A 27995-nucleotide genomic window follows, 5' to 3' on the forward strand; every position below is an offset into this window, starting at 1 on the left:
TATGGTTTAAAAAAAAATCAGAATAGTGACTGAAACCATGGGGATAATAGCAAGAATTGATTGCAAAAGGGCATGGGGATTTTCCCAGGTGATAATACTCTTTATATACCTTGATGGGGAGTTGGGTTACTCAGTTGTATGTAGTTGCCAAAACTCACCTCATTATACCCTTAGATTTGTGCATTTCACTGTATGTAAATTATACCAGAGGAAGGGGATGGGTGGTGGGGGAAAAGGAGAGGAAGAAGAGAACAGTAAGTAAAAACAACTCACAGTTAACAAAATACATGCTGAAATGTTTGAAATGTACTGAAATCTGCAACAGACTCTGAGATGCAGTTAAAAAAAAAAGATGGTTTGATGCTTAGCGAGGTGGTTAGATATGTGATAAAGATACAAAATGTTAATTGTGGATTCTAGATGGTGAGTGTGGTTCATGTACAATTCTTTCAACTTCTCTGTAGCTTAAAAACATTGCATACTAAAAAGTGTGAGGGTATGTAGGAATGTCTTTTTGCCTTTTTGAAAGATTTCATTAACCTTTGGGCAAAGCTACTGTCTAGCAAAGTATTTCATATGGTTCTTGCCCTAGTTTAACAAATGGATCTTAAAGTGTCACACATACCATCTTCATTCTGATAATAACAACTATCAATCACTACCAGCGTGCCACCACCATCTCTGGATCACTAGGGCTGTCCTAGGCACTACACTAATTACACATTATTATCCTCACCTAGAAATTAACAGCTTTCTTTATTGTTTAACAAAAAGCTCTAGGTTGAGTCATATCTTCAGAACAACCAGATGGCCAGGAACTAGAACAAACAGATGTCTAAGAGGAAGATAATGCTTGTGACAGACACTGTCACAGAAAATGTCTGTTAGCAAAATGCATTATTCAAATAGGTTATGACGGTATAGGACAGTGTGTGTTATGTGTATGTTTGGGAGTAGTAGCTGAACTGGGAGAAGAAACATTTAAGAAATAAGATACATATTATAAGCTATAAAAAGGAACAGTAACTTTAATCCAGTTTCTATAGAGGAAGAAACCTGGTTCCTGTTCTTTTTTTTCTTAAGCTCATATCCGATGCCATATGATACCGTCACCTGGCAATGGGGTGTGACAAAGGCTGCCTGGATTTGGCACCTCCAGACCTTCTGTGGCTTTTCTTTCTCAATAAACCTTTGACAAAAGGTCAGGTGTTTGAAAGGCTGGGTTTTTCCTTGTTTGGGCTAAGTGTTTCTTGCTCAGAAGAATGATTAATGTCTGAGTGTCAATAAATAGATGGTTTCAGTGAAGCTTTTTGGAATACATTTCCTTCAAGGTTGCTTGGTGGCGTGCCTGGGATTGCTTTGGTTTTGTGTGAAACTAGTCAATAAACAGTGTAATTACCAGGCTGCCTAGTCCCCACGGCTCCTGATACCTGCAGAGCCACACATGTGACAAGAGAGCAGGGATAAAATATCTTCACCTAAAACGAGGAGTCAGAGGCTCTAAACTTCCACTTCGGCTGATAAAGTGCCAAGTTGGGAAAGTGGCAGAAGTCGGATTTGAACTAAAGCCATCTCAGGAGCACTGTGGCAACTGTGGCAGCACTAGAAACAATATATGAGTTATGTAAATATCTACTAGAAAAACACACACACACACACAAATCCAGTAAGCTAGCCTTGAACAAAGGCCTATCAGTCTCTGATTAACTTTCTTCTGAGGTATGGATAGAGGCCATAAATTCAAACCTGCTTCATGAAGCAGCTCCTATTAGTACTGGCTGTGCACAGGGGATGTATCAGAACGAATTAGCTATAAGGGCCCGACATTGGACAAGTTCAGGGAGATCTGGTCAGTTCCTTCTATTTTTATAGATACCCTCATCCCCACCCCCTGCTGTGCTGTTATTAGGGAGAGAATAGTGTTTTTTTGTAAAGCAAGGTCAATCTCTTCTCAGGAAGTAGCTGACTGATCTTTAATTAAGCCTCTTCTGTATGTCGTGTTGGAAAAGGACTCGATTCATGGTATCCAGATTCCAAAAAGCAAATAGACTTTGAGACTTAATAGGATTGAGGAGAAAAAGAAATCCTGGCTCCTTCCTTAACATAAATTATATATAATCAGCAAATAAGCAGGCAGTTTTTATTGGTTTGTGATTCATTTGAGACTTAATTCCAATAAAGATGATGTGATGACATTTAAAAGCTTGGCTGAAACTGGGAAAACTGCAGGTGTCTTTGGTGGAGAATATAGAATATAAAATAGCGTGCAAAATAACAATAAAATATTTCCTTCTTGGGGGGGTTTTATGAGCTGCTGATTGAACGTACCCATACTGTTTTGCACATCTGACTACTTTCCCAGTTTGATGGTACGGGAAAAGTGAGTCTTATAGGCAGTGTTTTGGTTTGTTTTATTTTAACAAGTGAATGATCCATCAACATAATCTTAGCCATTCTCCCAGGATAAGAAAAAGTTGAGTGAACTGCTTTGTGAGCAGAGAGTGAAGTAAGGATCGAACTTTAGTTCCCATGCATCTCACAGACTGCTTGCCTCACACCCCACAGGGAAGAGACCTGATGACATGGATGCTGGTTCACCTGGGCTTAGGGGCTCTGATGCTTCCGGGTGAAAGGCTGGTCCTCCTGGCTTAGAAGAAAAATCCAGATACACGCTCCCTCCTCCACTAACCTCTCGTCTTTAATATATGGGTATGGGGTTGATCAGAGGATACTATTTGCGGCATTTTTCTTATCTTTTGTTGGTATTGTATAGGGTTACTAATAAAACATCTGCAGAAGTAACAAAAATCTTTCCACAGCGCGTACTGGGACTTCGCCGTGGACAGTGCTGATGACGGGGACGTTTTAGGATGACTCTTCATGACACAGGACCACCAGACCTTGGATGTGGTGTCGGGAGTGGGTGCTCAATGGTGGCAATGGCTCTAGGAGAGAAAGTTTATGCATCTGGCGTTGCTTTGGGCTGAACTGTGTCCCCCCCAAATTTGTATGTTGAAGATGTAACCCTCAGTACCTCAGAATGTGACTGTATGGGAGAGAGGACCTTTAAAGAGGTAATTCAGGTAAAGTGAGGCCCTTAGACGGGCCCTGACCCAATCTGACTGGTGTCCTTATTAGAGATCAGGACACGCAGCCAACACTCAGACCAAGGGATGAGCCTGTGAAGAGGCAGCAAGAGGTGGCCAAGTGCAGGCCAAGGAGAGGCCTCGAGACAAACCAATCCTGCTGACGGGATCGCAGGCTTCTGGCCTGTAGAACTGCGAGACGATACATTTCTGTCGCCTAAGCCCCCTCAGTCCGTAGTATTTTGTTATGGCAGCCCTAGCAGTCTAAAACAGGGGTTTTATTAAAAAAAAAATATATGTGAAGAATACTTGGAATTGTTTAAAATAAAAGCCCACTTAGCCTAACTCCTAGCTGTCTGAAGGATGTTCCCAGGAAGTTAGTAACTGATACCGGAAAAAGAAAAGGGGAATTCTGGGCTCAAACGGTTGGGTAAATGCTGGACTATAGTCAGGTTTCTTTGCTATAGAACTTCTCAGAAGCTTTAAGGTGCTGCTGCACATATTATTATTGTGGTGCAAAAGTAACTGCGGTTTAAACGGTTAAAACTAACTGCGGAAACCGCAACCTAACAGGGTGCATATAATCTGGATGTCTTCTTTGACACTGTTCTTGCCCTCACTATTCATTTCTAAACCATAGCCTGATGACTTCATCCCTGAAATAGTTTTTGAACTAGTTTCCTTCTATCTGAACTCTCACTGAAACCTGGACTATGCCAACATTTACTGACAATTTCATTTTCTAAATATTTCCTGCATTAGTTCACGTCTCTTTCTACCAAGCTGCCATTCAAACATGGACAACATGAGCTGCAAAACCTTACTGACGGGTCTCCGCACACCCGCTGGGTGCTCTGCAATCAGTTCTCCACAACACAGCCGGAGGAATCTTTTGCAAATACAGGTTGGATTATGCCAACTCCCTAATTTTAAAGACATTTCAGTAGCCTCCCATTGCTCTTACGACGAGAAGACAAAATTTGTTCCATTTCTTCAAACTTCTCTTGAACCATCGTCCTCTCTGGGTTCCACCTTATGAGTCTCCTTTCTGCCCCACATTGCTTGGTTCCTGCCCACCAAAAGCCTTTGCTCACGCTCACCTTCCTGGTTAACTCCCCCTGGATAAGTCATCCCCAGAGACGCCTTCCAGTACTTCCCTTATTGGGTCAAATTCCTCCACTACTGATTCACACTGCACTTGTCACCACTGCAAGTTTACATTTGTGTGATTATTAATATTTGGTTAATACCTGAATCTCCTTCTAGGCTGAAAACGCCGAGTTTGTAGAATGTCTTTTATGAAATACCCAGTTAATGTATTGATTAAGGTTTGGGGAAGACACATCTGAAATACAATGTAAAGAAATTTTACAAAGAAAGAAAATGAGCAGGGTTAAAGGAGAAAGGTCTTGCAGTTATTTGCTGTAACTTGGCATCTTTTAAAATAAATAACCCATTTGAGAAGCTGAATAAGGAAAGGACATGATATTCTGGAGATGTATGTGGATGTTCAACTTTTTTTTTTTTAAACTTTTAATTTTGAAAATTTTCAAACTTTTCAACGACTTGAAAGACTAGTATAATGAACAGCCACATTTTTAATGTTTTGCTTTTGCTCCCCCAAAGTGATTCTTTTCTGCTTTCCTGTGGACAATAATTCTGATCGTCCTTTTAGGAAGATATAAGGCTACATAATTAGATCACAAATGCCCATACTTCAGGAAGGCTAGCCATGCTTACTGGCAAATAATTAACTGAGAAATATACAGAGCTCAGCCTGAAGGAAGGCACTGTGGGAGACAGAAAGATGTTGATGGGACACAGTTAAACAATTTATAACCATTTTAGAAACCAACACTTTCACATGAAATAATAACCAGCAATACAAACGACAGATAGGGGCTGAGTGAAGGGGAGGCAGGAAGTGCTGAGAGAGTTCAGAGGATGAGATTGTTTCTACTTATGTTTCTTCATAGAACTGGATTCCCTGTGGAAAGTAGCTCCCATTATTATCAACTCATTTCCTTGAGACCAACTCAGGAAAATAATTTTATAAGGTGAATTATAAATACTTCTTTTATGAACAAACTGTAAGAGATCTGGTTCCTTATCAAAGCACTGTTTCCAACGCTTTCCGTTTTTTTACTGAAGGACAATCTGGAGTTGGGGGATGTATTTGTTGCTCTAAGAGCCAGCCTTAGTGTGGTGGGCTTTAAGCCAAAGAGTTAGTCTTTCTTTGTTGCCTAACAAAGAATAGGCACTATATTCATCTGATGTATTAAGTCAGCCCCACGCGAAGAAGTCTCCCAGGGGAAAGTGTGATTCGCCGGCCTAGAGACCCAGGCAGCATTTCCCTCGTAACCCATTATTTCCAGAGGTCCCCATACAGGCTTAGAGCAATCGGAACCACGTAAATAATGAATACTATTACGACCTGGCATAAATAATAAAAGGGAGAAAAATACTGTGTACGTGCTGGGATGGGGTGACGGGGACCACTAGTGGCAGTGCAGTCAGTGGGGCTGTGTGATTAAATTAACAAACTGTCACTGCCTCTCATCTAACCTGTACTAGACCGGAATCCATCTTTAGAAAGATGAGATTGTCAGGTCCAAGGGATCATTTTAGAGATGGTTCTATCAAAACGTAGTTCACGTATGTACTTGGCGTGAGAACTTGAGTCTCCAAAACCTAAGCTTTAGATTAGATTTTCCCACCTGCAAAGGAGTCCGGAAGGGACATTGTCCTGAGTCACAGGATTGCTTGTGTTCTATAATTTATGCGTTGAACGCACACTTCTCTGAGTTTTCCTCAATGTGTATATATTAGGTTGGTGCAAAAGTAATTGCGGTTTTTGCAATAATTATGTTTCGCTTTTTAAACCGCAATTACTTTTGCACCAACCTCATATTAATTTGCAATCAGGGAAAAAACCCAATAAAACTATTAAACAAAGATCAGAGTTGAAGCTTCTTGTTTTTATACAAGGGAAAACTACTGCTCTGGGCTCTCAAAAGCTACGGGCAAGTCAAAAACCCATCCGCGACAGGGTAATTAACAGACGTCTACTGGCCTCTTGTCTAAAAAGTTTTAAGCTTAAAAAGTTACCGAACTCACTTAGAAATCTGCCTTTTTATTATTTTTTAACAGTTTTATTGAGATATAATTCACATACTTTATCATTCACCCCCTTAAAGTACACAATTCAGTGGTGTTTAGTATGTTCACAGAGTTGTGCAACCAGCACCACAATTAATTTCAGAACATTTTCATCACCCCCCAAAAGAAATCCTGTATCCTTTAGACAGGAACTTCCAAATCCGCCCCCTCCCCTCGACCCCCACAGCTCTAGGCAATCACCAACTTACGTTCTGTCTCTGTATCTGTCCATTTTGGACCTTTCATACAAATGGAATCTTATATGTGGCCTTTTCTGCCTGGCTTCTTTTACTTAGCATGATATTTTCAAGGTTCATCCATGTTGTAACAGGTATCAGTACTTCGTTCCTTTCTATGGCTACATAATAGTCTACTGTGTGGATGTATCACATTTTATTTGTCCATTCACCAGTCAGTGGATATTTGGGTTGTTTCCACTTTTTGGCTATGAGCAATAATTCTGCTATGAACATTTGTGTACAAAGTTTTTGTGTGAACATGTTTTTATTTTTCTTGAAGTAGAATTTCTCTAGGAGTGGGACTGCTGAATAATACCGTAATTCTAACCTGAACCTTTTAAGGAACTGTCAGACTGTTGTCCAAAGTGTGTGCACCATTTTACATTCCCACCAGCAGTGTCAGAGGGTTCCAACTTCTCTACATCTCACCACCACTTCTTAGTGCCCATCTTTTTGAGTATGGACATTCTTATGGGTGGCTATCATGAAGTAGTGTGTCTTTCAGAATTGTTTCCTGCTTACAGAAGTCCTACAAAGTAACATACAAAATTTCTTCACATGCATGATTTGATTCCTAGCTTTTAGGCCGACAACAATCCCATCTATGTGTCAGCACAATTATGATTCCAATTTTACAAAGCAATGGAGACTTACAAGGTTAAGACGCTCTAGAGCTGGGATTTAAACCCAGTCTCACCCCGTCTCAATGGCTACTATGTGTACACATAAACACATGACCGTCAAGTGGGGTGATGAAGTAACTCAACTTTTTGAAATTAAAGCATATAGTAATGATGAGCAAGATGCTGAAGGGACATGGCTTTTGGATTACAGCAACAGGCAACTTGGTATCTACTGAGAAATTAAGGAATAGAGAGGTGATTTCTGTGGCCACAGAGCAATTTAAAGGAAGACCTGAGGCTAAGCGTCCCTCACCCCACCTGGCAAATGAGAACATCAATTATCCTTGGGTTATGGTGATATATAGCATTGAAACATGTGCTATTTACCTTTACCTTTTGGTCTGTGCGCTTGAGAGAACGAGGCTAGTTTCTCTTGAATTACGACATTCTCTGAATGCAACCAGAAAGGTTATTTCACTTTTGTGGTTATTTCCCACCTTATATAAAATAGTTCCTTTTACTCCTTGTAGTTGAGGAAACATTATCTTCCAATAATAAAAATTAGTTTGAATTTTGGCCACAGTCACAAGCAATTTTGGAAATTAAAATTCCACATGCTCTAGTTAAACACTGTTAGTAAAAAGGTCCCCGCTCACTGCAACCCCTTTCTAGAAATCTATTCTGTGGTGCTACGCATATAATTATTATATCTCTATCTAGGCTCTTCCCAATTTTCAAACTTGTATATGTGACTCCATTAAATAGAAGAGTTCAAGGAAACTGATCTTCTAAACTAATTCATAAATAGAGCTGCGGGTGGTATATTTTTATATATAATTCCCTGAAGATACACTACACCAAAGTTCCCCCAACTTCAAGAATCTTCAAATACAGCATTCTAGTTTTGTCTGGGGCAGAATTAATTAGGACTGGAAAATATAGACTAGAATGCTCATTATTTTAAAAATGTTTATTTTGAGCAAAGGATCCTTGTTATCACAAATTTTTAGCTTGTATTTGGCAGCCTGTGTTTAAAGGGTTTATCCTCTGTAGGGGTGAAGGGGTGGGACTATGGGTGGGGTGGATGAGGATAAGATAGCAGGTCCAGTTTTACCACTCATTAATTTTCTGCTGGGGTTGAAGTGCTCAGAGGAAAAAAGGAGCATTGTTTCTATGAACTGTATAAAAGGGCGGGAAGGAGGAAATGTGAGAAGGATGATTTCTCAATTTTATTTCTTAAGAAGGACTCTTGTGACTGCATGTCCTTTAAATCCAACGTTTTGTGTCCAGTTTGACCAAGACGCATCTTTCTTGGTCTGGCAGTAGGTGGAAAGATCAGGAAGGTGTTTTTCCTAAACCAGCATCAGGTCAAGCAGAAAATGCCGGGAGAGCTGATTCTGTTAATGCATCTTCAGTAAGTGTCAGTGTTGGTTTTTGAAATCATTAAGCCTGGGTATTCCGATCTGTCTAAAAGGTGAAGGGGGGTCTTTTATCAGGAAATGAAAAAAAAAAGTCTACTAAATGCTGATAAACTAATTTGTGAGTTTCTAAGTATCACTTGATCTTCACAGTCACATCATTAACGCCACTGCATAAAAATCAGTCAGAGGAAATCTAACGTATAAACTAACATGACAGCAGCTACTGTGAGGTGCGGCGGGTAAGACTGAGGAGCAGTCTGCTGGCTAAGAGGGTGGGTTCTGGAGTCACACAGACCTTGACTGAGTCCCAGCATTGTCACTTACTAGCTTTGTCATCTTGAACGGCGTGCTCAACCTCTCTGAGCTCACCCCTTTAAGCTAAATAATGTGTAAAAACCCCTTAGAATGCCTGGCACATTGGTGCTCAGTAAATGTCAGCTATTCCTGCTCTCCTGGCAAAGAGATTGTAACAAATACCAACATGATATGGGGCCTTTCCCTTCTGCTCATCCCCAAATACGTATTCACATCATTCTATATTTTATTTGGCCTTTGTATTCACTGATTGAATGTTTCAGTGCTTACTGTTGTCAGGTAGTGGGCACCATAGGGTGGGCAAAGATGCCCAAGCCACAGTCGTTGCCCTCGAGGGCCAGGGAAACCAGATGATGTCATCTGCTGAGATAGTAATAGGAGGGAGAGGAAATCAGTGGGGGTGGGGTGGGGCAGTGATGGGTTCCCGATAGTGAAATTCAGAGGCGTCAGGGGGATGCAAGTACATCTGCCCTGCAGGAAGCTGTTTTCAAAGGCTCTGTAGCAGTGTGGGGAGAGCTGGGCTGGATGCATGTGTTTGGTGTCATGTGTATATCAGCTATGGGTAGTTCACACACTGTGACACTGTCAGAGGTTGGTCAGGGAGCCAGACGAGTGGGCAGAACTGGGTGGGGGTTAGGAAGAAGCCCAGGGGCACACCAGTACTCAAGAGAAGGAAGTGGCAACAGGGACTTTGGAGTATCCCCTAGGGACCCAAAAGACAAATATGTGCAGTGATTTGGGTTTTTGATTAATATTTAATTTACTAAATAAGTTAAACTATAGTTCAAAATTGTAGTTTTTCCCATGAGTTGGGATCAACTACAAATCTTATACTCTATTTAAAATTCTCCAAATCTTTTCAATCCTTGTAAGAGTGATTTTTCAACTTGGTTAATTCAAGTAAAAGACAATTTAAGCACTTACAAATGTAATCGATTAGATTTTCTTTTTAAGTATTTCAGTTTTCTAACCAATAAACAAACCTTTCCCCAGTACTTAAGCCATTTTATAAAACTAATAAATTATACTCATAAATAAGGTGAAGCTTCACTTCTCGTAAACATTTCAATCTAGTATACAACATGGCAAAATGACCTCAAAAGTTTCAACTTAAAGATCCAAAGTCTAAATCAATCATCTAATGATTTATTTTAAAGGGGAATCACAAGGCTAAATCATGTTAACAAATTATCTTAAACATTGTGAATATTGTATGCAATTCAAATATTAAATACAGACATTTCCACAAACTCATCTAAAAATACAAATACTTTGGATTTTATTTAGTACATCGTATTTATACTTCATTCTAAACTTTCCAGGGTTAAAACACTATCTTGTAAGGAATTTGCTTTAAGATGGAACCCAAACCTGACAGAGGGTTCAGTCTTCTCACCTCTGTCCCCAGGATTCAAATGACTAGAGTTACCTAATTCTCAAGTTCTCTTTGATTCTTCACCTTCCACGTAGGCTGCTTTGCCAATTGACCTGAATTAATGAATTTAGTCACCATTTAATCAATCCTACTGTGAATGTTCTGTGCATCCTTCCTTGATGACAGTCGCAACTCATAGGATCTGCCACTGGATTCTGCGTCATCATCAGATCTGATAAATAGGTGGCAGACGAATAGGGACTGGCCATAGAAGGAGAAAAACCAGAAATGAGGAATGTAATTATATAACAGAAGTCAAAGGAAAGAGAGAATTTCAAAGAGGAAGGCATCATCAATGTCAGTAGCTTGAAATGTAACAAAAAAGTTTATAAGGTAAAAAGATGAAATATGACCACTAGCTTTAACAGTCACACGTTTACATTGAAGATTTCAAAGTTCATCAATAGCTATACATTAGGAGTGAACTGGAAGGGAGAAATTGGCAATTACATGCAAAGGCAGCCATGTCTCAAGAATCCTTTAAGACTTTTTAACTTAATATTTTAATAACGGAAACTGAAGGAGAGACTGAGAGAAAGATGGGGTAGTGGCCAAAAAACAGAAGAATGAGGCTCAAAGGAAGAGAGATTTGCTTTGTATTTTAATTAAAAAAAGAAAACAAAAAAAAAAACCAGTTGAGTGTATTTACTGAGGAGAGAGCTGACTGCTTTTTGGGTGGAGGGAGGAGGGCTAAGAGATAGGAGATGCAAGTCAGAGACAGGATTAATAAGTGCAGCACCATGGCAGAGGATAGGGGCTAAACGTAAAGGAGAGCTTATGAGAAGGCTGACCTTGAAGAGGAAAAGGAACACTTTATCCTCTTAGAATGGAGGGAATGAGGAAAGGATTGATACAGAAGCAGATAACGATGTGGATTCCGGTGGACCAGGAAGTTGAGGTAATTTAGCCTGAAGAACTGCCTGAATCTGGCCCGCCCTGGCCAGCCTGGCAGGGACTCAGAGCACAGTTTCTGGGAACACAGAATCTGGGCTGGGACGATGACAGTTCCAGACATGGCCCAAAGCGCAGCCATCACAGCTCCCCAGCTTCCCCGGAAGGTAGCAGTTCCTAAGAGGTTTCTATTCAACTCTGATTTCTCAGTTACAGAAAATGAGACAGTGGTGCAGACATGCTCAAGCGCCATGTCATTAGCATCTCTTCAACTAGAAACTGGGTTTCTTGGCTCCCAGAACAATACTCCCCAACTCCTTACACACACACAGGGTCACACACACACACAAACACATACACACACATAACCAATCTTTTACACACACACACACACACACACTTTTACACACACACAAAGTTTCTACACACACAAAACGAATCTTTTACACACACACACAAAACCAATCTTCTCCACCCCTCTCCCTGGCTACCTTTCCCTCATTCTTCTACTTTTGGCAGGTCACTTTCTCTGAAAAGTCTTCCCTGACCTCTCCCTCCTCCACATCTAAATCAGATCCCATAAAGGATGTTATACACTTCTTTACCTTTCCTTTGCGGTGCCATGATTTCAAATTCTGTTTTTATTTACATGATTATTAAACGTTCCTTTTTCCCCTGTAGGTATTATAAGCCACATGAAGACAGGGACTCTGTTTGTTCACTTCTGTATCCTGGTCAGCAGGATACAGCTCAATGTCTAACATGTAGTTAGTGGTCAATAAATGCGATGAATGTGTATTCTAAGCATATATGTGGGAGAATAGCATTCAATAATTTTATTTGCAAATTCAAGTTCTGCATTTGTGAAAAATGCCCACTGTGGGGCTCTGGGAATGGGACTTAATACTTTCCCTGTCGGTCAGGCACGTGGGAAATACTCAATACACATTTGCTGAGTGAATAAGAATTTCTGCACTATTAGAATTTTAATTCCCTTAAGAAAAAAAAGTACCTTGCCTCCAAGCCACTCAAAATAATTCAAAGGTATTAATGAAATATAAAAACAAAACAAAATAAACCTATTTAAACAAGCAAATTAAGATTTTCCAAACAATATTTAGAATAAATATTAGACTTCATCAGTACTTTGTTAAAAACTGATTTTAAATGAAAATACTGTTCATATAACTAAGGTAGCTTCTGGGATCATATGTAACTAGAAAACCCAATGTTTAATTCCTGAAGTTTCACACTTTTGAAGTATTTCAGAGATAACTTCTCTTAGATAGGACTCTCAGATACTAAATGAACTTAGTTAATTTTTAGTACAGAAATTCATGCATTAGCAAACATTTAAAAAGAAAAGGTATCACCGAATGAATTGCCTACCTCCTTTCTCAGGAACGGAAATTTGTGAACACATGCATGAAGGTTAGTACCATACAGTAGGCAAATATTTTTCCATGTCCCACCCAAAGCAAACAAATGAAAATAGAAACTTCAAGGACAATTATAAAATATCTCCAAATTTAAAGACACAACATCCTTTTCTGCTTTGGATTCCCTCTATCCTTTCATCAGAAATAAATATTCCTTAATCGACCCCAAGTAATAAGTTCTATCAGAAAAACATTTCTGCTCTTTTGATAGTGAAGTAATTAACTTTTTCTTACATTTCTTTATGAAGCAAAAAAAAAAAAAAAAGGATGGAAGTTATGCAAATGTGTGTTAACATGGATATTAGGAGACAACACCTTGTCTAGCTCTTAATTATAATTACAGACCCTCACTTTCTAATTCTTTTATGGAAATTTTAATTTCCAATAGAGGTTATTATCCCCATTAACAATCAAAATGTCCCAACATTTTGGCATGCAAACGATATCTCCTCCCAAAGTGTCATAGAGTCGGCATAAAAATGCTTTGTCAATATTCGTTTGGGCAAGTTATGGGGAACATCAAGCCTTGAGTTTTCAGGGCAGACTAATTTCAGTCTATGCCGTTGTCCACCTAACATGTTTTGCATTTTATTAGAAAATTTGGTAACTACATCTCATACCAAGATTACTATCAGTGAGATAGATGATTGCTCAGTCTAGCCACAGCTGGAAAAAAGGAAAACAATGAGAAACAACCTTTTCCAGATATTTCTGAAGGCACACACACAGTCCAGGGCTGGGTTATAAGGATATCGTACCAACTCTCTTAACAAGCTCAACAAAGCTGTCATCTAGGAATTCTCTGACTCTAAGGTGTTGAGTGGTTCACTCACACTGCTTCCTGTTCCATTTGTAATGCAGGTCTACTGCTTATTCTCCTGTGGAAGGGCATACCCTCCCCCTTACTACAATCTCAGCCTCTATGTGAGGCTCGTATTTAAGAAGCTACATTTCTGCATTTGTCAAAAGCATAATTTTCTGAGCTTACTGAAAGGCAGACGTATATATAACTGGATGAGGGGAAAATAATTCTTACTGCTCGAAGTGTATCCTTACTTTTATTACATGAAAATACTAGATTGCTTGATGAAATTTAAAGGCATACCGCAGTTGTGACACTTAACTATTTTTGTTTTAATAGTTATTTTAAGATAAAAATGTATAAATGCACTATATGGATACTTTAAATACAGCACTGTGAACCCATACAAAGTTAACAATAGAAGGAGAAACTCATTTAAAAGAGCTTAAAATTAAACTTTATATAAAGGTGTGTGTACGTGTAGAGTCTAAAAAATAAAACAGGTGGTAATTTAAAAATGGCAATGTTTAAGATATGGAAAATGCTGAGTTGAAATACATTAATAAAACACTGGAAACAAGCTAACCAAATTTGTAAAATGGGAGCAGAACAGTTTCCGACAGACAGAGGCCCATTTAGGTGATAAACGCCAGATGCCAAGTGTAGTTCAGTATAGACAAAAGTATTCTGATTAGCTTCAGGGGAAGAGAAAAGAACCAGGCACCAAAGGTGGAAAGCCAAACACAGACCTTAACAGACGGGGCCATGTGGCTCCCTAATCTCCCCAGGGGAACTAACTCTTAGTCCAAGGACAAGGTAGCTCTCTACCCTCATTTCTGTCAGTGAATTCTGATCCAGGAGCGTCCAGTTTGCTGGGCCACCACCACGTGAGGGTGGGCAGTCTGAAACATTGCTCTGAGCCCACAATCAGGCTGGGGTTGGCTGCGATTCTGTAAGATAAGAAACAGTCCCTGAAACACACTCTCTGAAAAGGGCCCATGTAGGAAGGGAGCCTTCTGGAGACAGCTGGGAGAAATCACTGACATTATCAATTAATTAAAAGAATCCTTGAGTAGCAATGCCATTTCCTTTAGGAAGTCTAGGATATTGGTGTATTGTTGTAGTGACATGGTACTCACTGACCCTCCCAAAATCCGAAGTCCATTTCCCCAGGATAAGCAATTAGGTAATGCAGCTGAGCGCCCCTAACTTGTTCTCACTGTGTGTGGAGGGGGTGGGGGGTGAGGGTGGGAGACGGGGGCTGGTGGAAGCTGCATGAGTGCAACCCAAGTGCGGGAGTCGTGGGAGTCTGTCTCCTCCCTGAGTTGTAGTCCTGCCTCTTGGACCTGAAGTCTAACTAACGTCTATCGATTGCTTTAATAAGTGTTTTACAGTATGTTGAACATGATGCTGGATACTGATGGAGTCGGAGCACGTAATTTATTCAAGGAGAAAGACAGATTTATTCACTTGACAGTCCAATAAAAGCCAGGTTATTCATAGATACAGTGAGTGCTACAGGAGACTTAGCTTGCTATAGTGGAAAGCATTCTAGACTAAGAGTTAGCATATCCCTGGATTCCTGTCTTGGCCCTGCTATTAATTTAGGGTCATGTGATTTTGGCCAAGCCATTCACCTCTCTGGGCCTCAGCTTCCTCAGATGTGAAATGGAGATGTTGAACTAAATGACCTCTAAAGCCCTTTTTGGGTCTAACACTCTGGAATGAATGTGCTCTGTGTTCAGAACAGGAAGAAATCATTTTGGGATAGAATGATCAGGAAAGATACAAGAAGGATAGTTTGCTTATTTTCTGCAAAGTTTGATTTCTCAGTTGAAAAAAAAAAAATCTAGAGTACAGAAATGACAAAATGTAGATTGCAAATGTCCCTGGTAGTCTCTGCCTCACAGATTCAATGTCAGGAATTTTTTCTTCCAGATATTTTACTTACATGTACTGATTATAATCATTACTACTGATAAATGCTAATGAAAACCATCACTATTTGTACTAAACGGAAAACTAAGTGCATATTTCTTCAACAAATTTTTTAAAATTTAAGATTCTATCCTGGACATCTTTCTACCATGCCATCACATATATATTTCATTTTTTTCCTCAGTGCAGAATATTACATTGTATCCATAAATTGTACTTCATTTAACCATCGTATAATGACGACATATGAATTCTTTCTTTTTTTTCTTTTTGGTCACAAACAACACTGCCACAAAATTCCTTGTATATCCTTATTCTAAAATTCAATCTTAACACCTCCTCCCTCACTTCCCATTTCCTGTCCATCACTAGGTCCTGGTCATTTCACCTAAAACATCTCAGGAACCCATCCACTTCTCTCCATCTAATTACGTCCACTTTATTCAAGTGGAGAGTCAACAATATCCATGCAACAGCTAGCTCTGTAATTGTTCTCTTCTCTCTCCAAGTCTCGCCTTCCGGTTTCCCAAACTACAGCCAGAGATGCAAATCTTAGTACTTTGCTGTTTAAAAACTTCAATAGCTTCTCACTGTCCTTAAGATAAAGACCATTGCCTTATGATGTACTGTCTACAACTCACTTTGAAATATGTCAGCATAGACAGTCTGAGATTTGAGTGTGTTTTGAATCTGCCCCCTAGGATGTAGATTAAATTACTTGTCCCAATCAGGAATACACACTTCAGAGAGGATTAGTAAGAACGTTTTTATCAGAAGGCTCTAGTTCAGAGGCAGTTTCTACAGTTATGTTAGCTTCTCTATCTCTAATCAGCACAAAGAACTTTATTTTGTGTGTGTGTGTTGTCAATCTTTTAATTTTTAAAAGATTTTTTATTAAAAATATAGCTAACTTACAATATTATATTTGTTTCAGGGGTACACTATAGTTATTCAAGATTTATATACCTAAAGAATTGATCATGATAAATCCAGCCACCATCTAACACTGTATACAAAGGACTTTATTAATTAGCTAATGGATGTTACAAGTTATTTTTCCCGGGTGCAGTCAGTTTTGTGTAAGATATGCGGACTGGCTAGAAACAGTGTAGAGGCATTCTCATTCTTGTATCAACATGGCAGATGGGTGGCAATCCAGGAACCTGTGGTTACAACAGTTCCCAATGTTTGCTTCTGAAAAGCGCCATGTCCAGGGGCTAGCTTAAACGGTTCCTGCTGATTAAACTCTTAGGTTAGCTCAACCTTGCCTCTAAAGAGTGTCCATGAAATACATAGTTGGAGAAACTAAAAGAACAGAAGAAGGGACTTCACCAAGCTTACAAAACAGGACGCATGATTGTTTCAATTCCTGCTTACTCATCAATGTTGGAATGTGGAGGGCTGAATTGAGTTGAAGATTAGCTTTCGGAACAAGTGTGAGGCAGTGAGGAAGGAGACTTTTACCCTCACCCATGTCTCAATATTGGAGGTTTTGACATCCATCCCCCAAAAACCCCTAAATAAATAAGAAGGCCAGACTGGTTGAGGTCAGATTACAGCCTGTGGCCTACAAAGTCCTGCATGATCTAACCTCCACCTACCACCTACCTCTCCAGGTACTCAAGGTACATTTATACAATAGAGTAGTATGCAGCCATAAAGAAGAATGAAATCTTACCATTTGCAACAATATGGATGGACCTAGAGAACATTATGTTAAGTGAAATAAGCCAGACAGAGAAAGACAAATACCATATGATCTCACTTATATGTGGAATCTAAAGAAAAGAATAAATGAATGAATTGATCAGAAACAGTCTCAGAGACACAGAGGAAAAACTGAGGGTTGCTAGATGGGAGGGAGGAGCGGGGATAAGGGGGAAGGTGAGGGGATTAGAAAACAATCAGTAACCACAAGATGGCCATGGGGATATGAAAGTCAATTTGGGGAATGTAATCAATAATGTTGTAAAGATTTTGTAGGGTATCCGATGGACACTTGTCTCGTTAGGGAGACCACCTCAGGGATGATGTAGATGCCTGATCACTACACTATATACCTAAAGCTGAAGCTGAACAATAATGAATGTCAACTACAACTATATATATATGGTTACAAGAAGTGGAGTACAGCATTAGGAATAGAGACAGTGGAAATGTAATGGCTGTGTGCGATGTCAGAGGGGTAGTGGATGGGGGGAGGGGGTTGTCACGGTGTGAGGGATATAAACGATAAATGTTTAACTAGTACATAGTTTTGTGCACCTGAAACTCATAAAAAAGAAAACAAACCCAGACATTTTCAGGAACACTGCCACCTCGGAGTGTGAGCATGCTGTATGTATACATCCCCATTGCTGTGACTTCCTCTGCCTGGTGAGATCGTTCTCACCCTTCCTCAGGGAAGCGGTTCCTGCCTCTCAGAACAGATCACAGCTGGCATCGCACCCCTCGCCGTGCCCAGGACTTGCCTCCTTGCAGTCCATACAGGAATGCACAGTGCTGTGCCTGTATGGATACCGCACTGATGACACTTAAGAGACTGTGTCCAGGTCCATTCTATTCGCCTTTGTATCCCTACCACCTGCCACAGTCTCCATCTGTTCAATACGAGGTTGTTTAGATTTTAGTCTACACAGCATAATTAGGGGGGAAAAAAAGAGCTTTTTATGTCAACTAAGTTATATTCAGTGGAGTGAGCTCTCCACAGTGAAAACACTACACACACACACACACACATACACACACACACACACACACACACTCTGGGGGTGCCAAAAAAATGTATACAAGTGAACACTTTGGTCAATGTTGCTCAAGCAGTAGTTCACTGTTATCAGAAGTGTCTGGACGCTGATGGTAACCACTTTGAGCCCCTCTTGTCATTGCAGAAGTCAAACGTGACTTGTATTCATCTTTTGTTATCGAGTACCACAAATTTAATTACAATTTAAAATGTGTACACATTTTTCTGTCTCCATATATATATATATATATATACATATATAATTTGTGTTAAATCCAGCTAAACTCATAAAGTGAAGAATGAAGAGTATATAAAATACCACAGCCGAGGCAATGGCCCTCTTTTAAATGCTACAAATGCCAACTTACTTATTTTGAAAATTCTTCATGGAAATGAGGACCAGGAAAAAAATCACCTTCCTCATCTCTCATTTCTCCATATCGTATAGTTTCTTTTGGCCTCAGCATTTACTGAATGATCATTTCAATTTGCAAATAAGTTCTGCTTTCTCACAGAAGTCCACTTTTACTTTGTTTCCTCAAAACTAAGTCATTGCAGAGTCCCTACTTCCCACTGATACAAATACTGTTCCATTTCGACCCAATGTTCTTTACATGCTTGAGGTACAGGAAGCATTTACAAGTACCCTGAGTCTAAAGCTTACACTTCACATTTGAGAAAACTGAAGGCCACAGAGGCTGAGACCCCGATTTATTAAACACTTACGAAGTACAGACATATGCTTGGGGAAGCAATTCGCTTCCCAGTTTTATAGATGAGGAAACTGAATCCCAGGGAGATTTGTGAAATTCCTCCTGAGGTCCCACAACAAATGGCAGAGTAAGGATTCAGGCCTTGGGGAGATTCCAGCCCTCATTCCAGTCTCTCCTGGGAGAGGGGCTCACACCTTTTAGTCCTCTGAGACTCACTCAAGAAGTGCATTGGACCAAACGGCTTAGTGAAGAACGAAGACACCCCCCCACACACCCCAGGTGTTTTTTCAGAGGGCTCACCCAAACTAAATAGATGGTGAGCACCTGCAAACAGAAGTGAATAGAGATTTAATGGGACCAAACAAGCATATGATGCTGTCATCTGTGTTTGAGAGGATGGTTCTGATGATTGCTGACTTCTGGGCGTGTGTGTATGTGGGCCTCACCTAGTCACACCTGCCATTAAGAGCCCTGAAAAGTGCTAAGGCGGGGAATTTTTGAGTTTTTATTTGTTTGCTTGTTTTGCTGTTTGTCTAACTCTTACAGGACAATTGTCTATCAAGGTTTGCGACTTCAGTAATTTTACTTTCTCTAAAGCTGCTTTAGCTTTTTTGGGGGGGGGGCGGTTATGTAAGTCACACTCTTTTGCCCTGTTAAATCTTTGAATTTAGGCAGGGTATTTAAAAAACAAAACAAAAAACCCCCTGGCTTTCTCCACCCAGTGGGCTGTGACTTCTCCACCTTCCTTCGATTTCCGGCTCACTGTTCCAGAGCCACAAATTAGCCCTGTGCTTCAGCCCCAGAAAGGGTTTCATCAATAATAGAGCCAGAACTCATTTAAGGGCAGGGGATCAGGCCTCCTCAGTGGACTTCTGAGGTTGGGCCTCGCAGGATGGCAGTGTCTCTCTGAAGCTTTCATTATGTCCACTCCTAGAACACTTGGCTTCCTTCACCAAAACCAAATCTTAGTGAGAATCATAAAACTTGCCCCATCAAGTTGAAAAGAGAATGCAGATATATTGTACTTTGTAAACTAAATCTTGACTGCCTAGCCAATTAATTCTTTTATGATTCTCTTCAGCAAAGACTGTAGCAGTAAATACATTTTGTTACACACTAGGCAGCTAGCAACCCAGGTCATTTTGACTTCAAAATGTTCACAGGAGCTCCCCCAACTTCCTCCCACCAGGTCAAAGGCTGGGAAACAGGATGACAGGGAAAGGAATTGCTCTTGAAGTAGTTTAGTCAGAGTGCAGGGCTAGGGGTGAGGGACAAGGGGTCCAACCTTAGTCTGAGCTGTCCTCATGGCATGCCTAGATGACAGCAAAATCTCACAGCCCGTGTCCCGCTCTCCTCCAGTCCACCCTCAAGGCTGCCTGACTCGTTTTCCTAAAAAGCACTTACTCAGGCTCTGAGGTGATCCTGTCAGCCTCACACTATTTCCCTCTACTCCAAAAGCATGCCCCTTCTGGAGTGCAGGAACTCCTTCTCGGGCCTGGAAGACTCCAGACTCAGGCCCTATGCCCTTGCTGTTCTCCCTGCCTAGAAGGTCCTTCCACTAGCCCGTCTGATTAGCAGTCATTTCCTCCATCATGCTCCCTGTAGCGCAAGGCTTCTCAGACTTGATTGTGCTTGTGAATCATCTGGGGATCTTGTTACAATGCAGATTTGGATTCAACAGATCGGAGGTGGAGTCAAGGCTCTGCAGTTCTAACCAGCTCCCGGGTGACCACCACGCAGGGGCCATCCCTCACCAGCGGCATCTCCTGCCTAACGCAGACTAACATGTCTCGGTTTCAGTTTCTTCACCTGTAAAGCAGGCATTCTCTCAACCTCTAGCGCTGATGTGAGAATTCAGTTAGGTAAGTTATGTCAAGTGCTCTGCCAATGTGGGAGATTGCAGAAATGGCCACAATTCTCCACCCCACCCCATTCTCTTGCTTTGGTTTTAAAAGAGTTTGGAAGACAAGCAACTTGTGTCCGTTTTGGGCTTGGCCTCAAAGAGCCTTGCTTCCATGTTCCCCCTGACAACTATACTGAGCATGCCCAGTGACGGGAGGCATGAGCCCCGCGGTTCCCCAGCTGACTTAGTCAATGGTCAGCCAATACTCAGAGGCAGAGCCACCCTGGGGACCACAGAAGCCCAAGGGAGCCCAGACAAGACCAGCAGATTCTCCAAGCCCAAACCGCTGATCCCCTAAGTCATAAACTAAACACATGGTGGTTGTTTCAAGTCATTGTGGTTTAGAGTGGTTTGTTACATGGTGATAAATGATACTGTATATATAAGTTATTTCTCCATAAATAGTGGCTATAATATTTTAAGAAAAAGGTACTTAACAGAAAATGAATTTCCCATACCACTAAAATTTGCACTTTTGGATCAGTTGTAGGAAGATACCTGAACTGGGAATTGGGACTCTTAGATCCTGGCCACAGTAGCTTTTCCAGTGGGCGGCCTGATGACCTTGGACACATCATTTAACCTTTCTGAGCCTCAGTTTCCTCATCTCTAAATTAAGGTGGTTAGTTAGACCAAATGACTTCTAAGGTTCTTTTCTAGCTCTAAAAATGATTGACGGTGCATTTTTCTAAAACGCAATACTTACTTCCTTGCTAACAGATAGTTCTGAACCCAGTTTTTCTTTTCTTGTAGACTTAAGATTTATTCACAGACAAGCTGCCTGTGTTGCCTTCACTATTGAGCCGTTGGTTGTGGCTACATTTCACACTTACAATAGTCATACACTGAACCTATAAGGCGGGCCTTCTTCCGTGGACCAGGAACCCAGATAGCCAAGCTCATTAAGAATCAAAAAATAAATAACGCCATATAAATTCTAGTGAGAATCTAAATATGTGGCTCTTAACAACTACTGTGTTTCTTCGAAAATAAGTCCTAGCCAGACAATCAGCTTGAATGCATCTTTCGCAGCAAAAATTAATATAAGACCCGGTATTATTTTACTATAAGATGCAAAAGATGCATTGGAGCTGATTGTTTGCCTAGGTCTTATTTTCGGGGAAACACAGTATTTGCAAATGCAAGTGGACTTCTTTTATTCATTTCTAGGTTGCAATAAATATTCTGGAGGAATGAGGCTGTATAGTTTGATCACCAAATAAAAGGGATACTGTTTTACAGCCATCAAGTATGAATCTAATCTGCCTTTATCATACATAAATGACCCAAGATATGTACTCAATTATCAAATGCGGGGGCGGGGGGTAGACTTAACACGAAAATTAAAAACAATTTCAGAACTCGCATGTGTAGAGATTGACTCTGAGACTAACAAACAAGTGAATTAATCTATCCAAATACATGTTACATAAAAGCTATGTATGTGGCAGTGAGTCAATAACTAAGGTGACTTTTCTTCTATCACAGGCAAGCAGCGCCTCTCACATACCACTAGCACATACTCTAACACTGCACTCCTGCAAATATAATACAGGTGTGCCTATCGCGGGTTTTGTTCCAGGCCACTACAACAAACCGAGTTGTCATCTTTTTGTTGATGGAGGGTCTTGCCTTCAATTTGTTAAAAACGCAACATCTGTGAAGTGCAATAAAACGGGGTCTGCCTGTACAGTCATCTCTGTGACATACAGCAGGCCATACTGTGGACAACTTAAAAAAAAAAAAAGGCTGTTTTACTGCCCACATCCACTACTGTTACACCATCGAGTCAGGTGTTTTTATTCCTATAGGGCGTTAAGCTAAATCAGAGAATGTGTATACAATATGAGAACAGTTTATCTTAACTTGGCCTTCAGATGTATGTATTTAAGTCTCCATACATAAAGAAGCACTGGGTTGTTGAAAGTGTGAACTATATTTGAAGCTCATTCTTTATCAAAAACTTTTTTCTGTGATGGAAACAAACTCTGCGGGGCCCTATAGTAACTTCAGTCAGTAAGGAAAGCATTGCAATGGGACATGGCCTATGGTTATCTACCTGGAACAAGTGTATTTCAAAATGGCATGTAAATTAACTTTAGAGACTTGAAATGCCTAATATATTCTGAGTTAACAGCTTAAATACCCTTGCCCCTCTAAATATCTTTTGAATCAATTCACTTCTCTCTTTCCTCTCATGGATGTTTACAGCAGTTGCCTTGCTTGTATCTTCCCTGTTTCATTCTTCTCATTGCAGCCAGAGTGAACTTCCTAAAATAGAGACCTGGCTCTACTCAAAATCCTCCATGGCCTCTCTGAAGACTGTAAGATCCCTGAAGGCAAGGACTGTGTCCCCAGCATCTCGCTGAGTGTCCGGTGTCCCTGCCTCTACACACATGCCATCTCCAAGGCCAGATGAAGGTTTCATTTAAGTTGAGAGAGCTACTTGTACTCTGAACAGAAGTGGTCACTACTCATAGTGAAATTTGAGACATGATATTCCTTTTGTCTTATGTTAATAATATTCACCGCAGCTCAGGGGCGTCTTTTCTAAGATGCTTGCCTCCCCTGAGTCAGTATTTTAAATTCTTTTAAGTATCTGCGTGAGGACACATATTCATCTGATGGGAATATTAATATACTCAGGTGAAAAGGGTGCAAACAGATAAAATATTTCATTTTCATTTTATCCTCTTAAATAGCATTCAGGTGGTAACCAGACTACGAAAGGCTACAACTGGGCGACCCACCTGACCTGCAGATGGGTGAAGGTTCATGTGTGCTCTCCTTTATGATAACCTGTCAACTCTTTTCTAGATACCTCGAAAGTTTATCTGCAACCCGATAATCAATCTAAAGACCATAAAAGGAGGAAAAAAATGGCAGGAGCAAGGTACTATTTAACCAAGATCCCCAAAGAGCCCAACGTTCAGGGTTACTGGAAAAATTGTGGAACTAGGGGAGTTCGAAACATTCCAAGTGGAGGAAATCCAACCACTGGGAGGCTGGCATTCAATTATTTGGAAACTAGAGTCCATTCCAGTCAGTGGGCTCTTGGGGCACCCAGAGCAGGGGAGTTCTAGAAGCCAGGAGGGCAGTATCTGCCCTGCCTTGGGCTGGGGCTGGTTTCCCGCCAGAGCTTAGCCAGGTGGTGTTTCCAGGCTCAGAAAGGTACTAAGTGGAATCCTTCCATTTTTTTTTTTTAGGTTAGTGAACATATTTAGTTGATATACAAGTTTCTGTTTTAAATTCCAGATATGCGAAAGCTTTTAGTACACTGATCACAATTATCTTTCCATGTCATTAGATAGATACCTAAATCTTTAGAACCATTGAGGACCAGGCCCAGGAGCTAGGTGCCCTAAGACAGGCACTTGTTACAAACTTGCTGAATAAAGCAGGATCAGGATAGACTGAACAAACTTAGACTGAACAAAGTAAGACAAACGTGTCTTCCTCCGTTAGTGTCGGCTCCATTTCTCCTCTGTCAGCAAGACAGCTTCCTCTGGCTGCCTCTTCACACTTCAGAGCAATACAAATAATAACCCCAGAACTTTACCCTTAGAGCTTCAAATGACTGTTTCAATGATCTGTCTCATGACTGTTAAGGTGTTCTTTAGGCGCCGGTGGTTAGCCTTAAAAGGCTTTAACATCTGTCTCCTCCTTAAAATAGCATTGGCTGGAGCATTAAATGTGGGAATAAGTAGCAAAATAGAATCTATTGTCTTTAAAAGCAGCAACAACCACTTTTTTTTTCTTTCCTCATTCAGCCCTCCAATGTTTCTCATCTTTTCACCAGCCATTACTCCTCACAATAGCTTGGTTACAACCACCCAGGACACTCATAAGCCATGTGGAAAGTGCCATCAGTAATTCTATTAGCGACAGGAAGAAAATAAACACCCTATTCTTTTGATTTCAACCACCTCAAGGAACTCGGACTTCCTCTAAATTCCCAAGGCAAACATCTATACCACAATGTAACATAAAATGTACTGTTACTAAAGGGAGTTTTTTTTTTTTTTAAAGTTTAATTACAGTGCTGGAGAAAAAACCCAAAACAATGATTTCTGTCTTACATCATTGGAAACATTCTTCAGTGGTGGTTTGTGAAAATCTCACCTCATCAGAGCGGCCAAGGGCAATGAGACCCAAGTAATCGACCTGGAGGTGCTTGCCTAAATATTAAATATTCAGCAAACAGTTTGGGACCATTTAAGCGTTTGCACCTGGCCCCCTCTTTCAACACGTGCTGCCTCCTAGCGCGGCACCCTCTTCTCCCCACCAGAGCGCCAGCACCTCAAGGGGGCAAGTTCTGGGACCCAAGGACATTTCAAAGAAACAGCAGCGGTCACACTCCATTTCCGTTTTATTAAAAAAAAACAAACACAAAACACCTCAAATGCTTACAAATGGGGGAAGGGGGAACTTTGAAATACGTGTGGGAAAATCGCTTGCAGTTTTTCCAATTCAAGTTCTCCGGCACTGTTGAAAGTTCATTAATTAGGGATTTAAAAACAAAAGCGTTTCATACACCCATTAGATGCCAAGCTTTACAAACCGTCTTGATCTTTAGTTTGGGGAATTTGTAAAAGTCCCCCTCCCGCCCCTCATTCAAGACTTTGCACTCCTGGCCTTTGTTGAATTACGTGCCTCTTCCGAAGTAATCAAACTGACAATCACCTCACCCCATTTCCCCCCCAAGGGCAAAAGGAAATAAAGAAAGAAAAGTGACCCGTGAGAGCAGGGGAAATAATGCCCCACGGCCAAATTCGCAAAAGTCCGAGTCCTTGACTTCCCCACCGCAGCGCGCGACGCGCAGGACGAGAGACGGTCCCTACCTGGGGCGGGGCGGCGGCGGCGGCGGCGGCGGGGTCGCGGTGCCCATGGCTTCGCCGGCCTCGGGCAGCCGCGCCGGGAAACACCAGCGGCTCAGCGCCGCCCGGAGCCCGCTGCGCTCGCTGCGGCCGCCCCGGCTCGGTCATTGGGCCCGCGCGTCACGTGGCCCGGCCCGGGGCGAGCCTCCCGGCACGTGTAACCCTTTACCAGCGCGCCCCACACCGCGCGCCTCCCCTGGCGGTCCCCAGGCTGCAGGCAGGGCGCACGCCAGCCCTTGGCACCCTACTGCCGAACCCCCGCAGCTGGGGCTGGCCTTCGTGCTCACGGAAGCAGAAAATCCAGGAGCTCGGCCTCTGAGCACCCACACCCAGGTAGCATGCCAGCGGCCTGCCGGTGCTGGGAAACTTTTTAGTGCCTACTTTTCTGTCGTGCTGTCGGGAGAGGGGAGCTTCCTAGGGCTCAGGACGGAAGTAAGAAGATAAATAAATGCATCCGTGGTACATAGATTTGTACCCCTCACCGCCGCGCACTTGTGTTTTTGTTTCCTCTGCACTACCTGCTTAGACCTGGTGTGTGACGATAGCCTGCCTTTGAGACAGATGATCTGAGAATCAGCGCAGACGCTACCATGATAATTCCCAGGGAAGCTGCACAAACTTGCTGCTTGCACCCTCAAGACCACAGTGGGAGTTCAACGAAATCACGCTTCCCCGCCCCGCACCGTCCCCCTCTTTTCCTGGGGTGTAGGAACCTCGGCTGCAACACTTCGTCCAATCTGCTGATCTCTACGCCCGTACTTGTTGCAATCCACGCACCTAAGGTGGGTGGAGAACTGTTTCTTTACCCTAAAATACTACTTAAGCATGGGACATTCTTTTCACCTGCGCTGCGAAGTAAACTATGGGCTTGACAGGAAAATGTATTAAGCAACTGCGCCACCTAGCTTACCTAACTCTTGTGTTTTTCCCCTCCAAATCATCCAGGGAGAATCAGGATGAAACAGGATGCTGGAGAAGCAACGGCACAGAATACTATTTGAAGACAGACATACGGCCCTTAGTTTTTAATGCGTCCACTTTAGTGACTTCAGCGCCATTTACAAGACACGTGCCTTTATGGAGTAAAACTCATTTTCTGAATCTCCTCATTCGCGTAGTAGTAGCTGTCTGTTTTAATATGATAGATTTATGAGGGAAGTTACATGCGGTTTTAAATCATTTTCTGATTGAACTGTTTGTCACCACTGCAAGCTGACACTTTAGTAATGTCCACAGGATATTGGCACATTTGTCAGGTTATTCTGACCAAATATACTTTGGTATTTATCTTGGGTTTTAAAGTGTGGTTACCAAACTAGCAGCATCATCAGCACCATCTGGGGGGAATTTAGTAAAAATGAAAGTTCTCGGGCCCCACCCCAGACATATCAATTCAGAAATAGTGGGGGATAGGGAGAGTGAAGAAATCTGCGTTTTAACAAGTGATGCACAGTCCAGTTTGCAAACCACTGCTTAGGATGCTCAAGCGGCTGTTTAAGCTACCCTCGTCTAGTAAAGGCTGGGATTCTATAAAGCCAGAGGTGGTGGTGTTATTGGTAATCTCAAATTACCAGTGTTATATAACTTGCCATATTGATACACTGAAACCCAACACTCTGATGTGTCTATGCAAAGTGTAATCTGTACTTCCTGCAGATCACATGGAGTGCTAAATGGAGATTTGTGGGGTCCTTGTGAAAAATACAGAAGAAAAATCTATGGTTTCTTGATGCATGCAGGAATGAAAACATAATATACTCAGTTTTCAAGGTGCGTTCATGTTTTCATTGGCATATAAATTGTTTCCAACTGATGAGTCATGGAAGCCAGGAAAGCTAATTTGAATAATTTGTTAATATAGTTCTAAGTTTGTCAATATAGTTCTAAAAAAAAGACAAATTTAAAAAGTGTATGCTATTGGCTTATATCCCAAAAAAGCACCATATGAGGCATTTTAGGGTCAGCCCATTTCGTAGCTCCATCCCTCATACTAGTCTTGATGTGGCCTCTTCTTTATATCCTTAGTTATAGTGGTTCTGTTCAGCTAGTGTTCAGATGAATCTTGAGGGTGGTTGTTCTATAAATTTATGTGTCACTGTGGTGTCATCCTGGGATGCGGTAGGCATAGGGAGCGTTTACCTATTCCACCATCTTGAATCAAATCCCCCATGAGGCATTTTAGACTTTCGAGAAAGAGATTCTTTATCTCAGCTGGATTCTTTATTTCAGATTCCTCCATTGGATGGATAGCATATTTACAACTGCCTGCATAGAGGTCTTACCTTTTGCACTCTCTAGGTCCAACTTTATTATTTCCCCAACTTTCATCTCCTGACCTATTCGTTTTACATTTGCACCTCTGCTATCCACCCAGTTTCAACTGAAAACTGAAATTATTTGTTTTCCCT

The 27995-nt window shown here is 41.3% G+C and overlaps 1 protein-coding gene and 1 long non-coding RNA gene across 2 annotated transcripts in view; one reads left to right on the forward strand and one right to left on the reverse strand.

The window, feature by feature from the left end:
* The window catches only part of C5H4orf19 (chromosome 5 C4orf19 homolog), an 81112-nt gene extending 55454 nt beyond the window's left edge, over nt 1-25658 (reverse strand). Inside the window, exon 1 of the mRNA XM_033106548.1 lies at nt 25552-25658. The gene's annotated coding sequence lies outside the window, so the exon portion shown is untranslated. The remainder of the gene's footprint in view (nt 1-25551) is intronic.
* A 96-nt stretch (nt 25659-25754) lies between these two features.
* Nucleotides 25755-26951, forward strand: LOC117022552 (uncharacterized). Its single transcript, XR_004423064.1, has 3 exons — nt 25755-25920; nt 26114-26369; nt 26533-26951. It is a non-coding gene; the product is annotated as an uncharacterized LOC117022552 (long non-coding RNA).
* The last annotated feature ends 1044 nt before the right edge of the window (nt 26952-27995 follow it).

Source organism: Rhinolophus ferrumequinum, chromosome 5 (assembly GCF_004115265.2).
Source record: "Rhinolophus ferrumequinum isolate MPI-CBG mRhiFer1 chromosome 5, mRhiFer1_v1.p, whole genome shotgun sequence".
NCBI lineage: Eukaryota > Metazoa > Chordata > Mammalia > Chiroptera > Rhinolophidae > Rhinolophus > Rhinolophus ferrumequinum.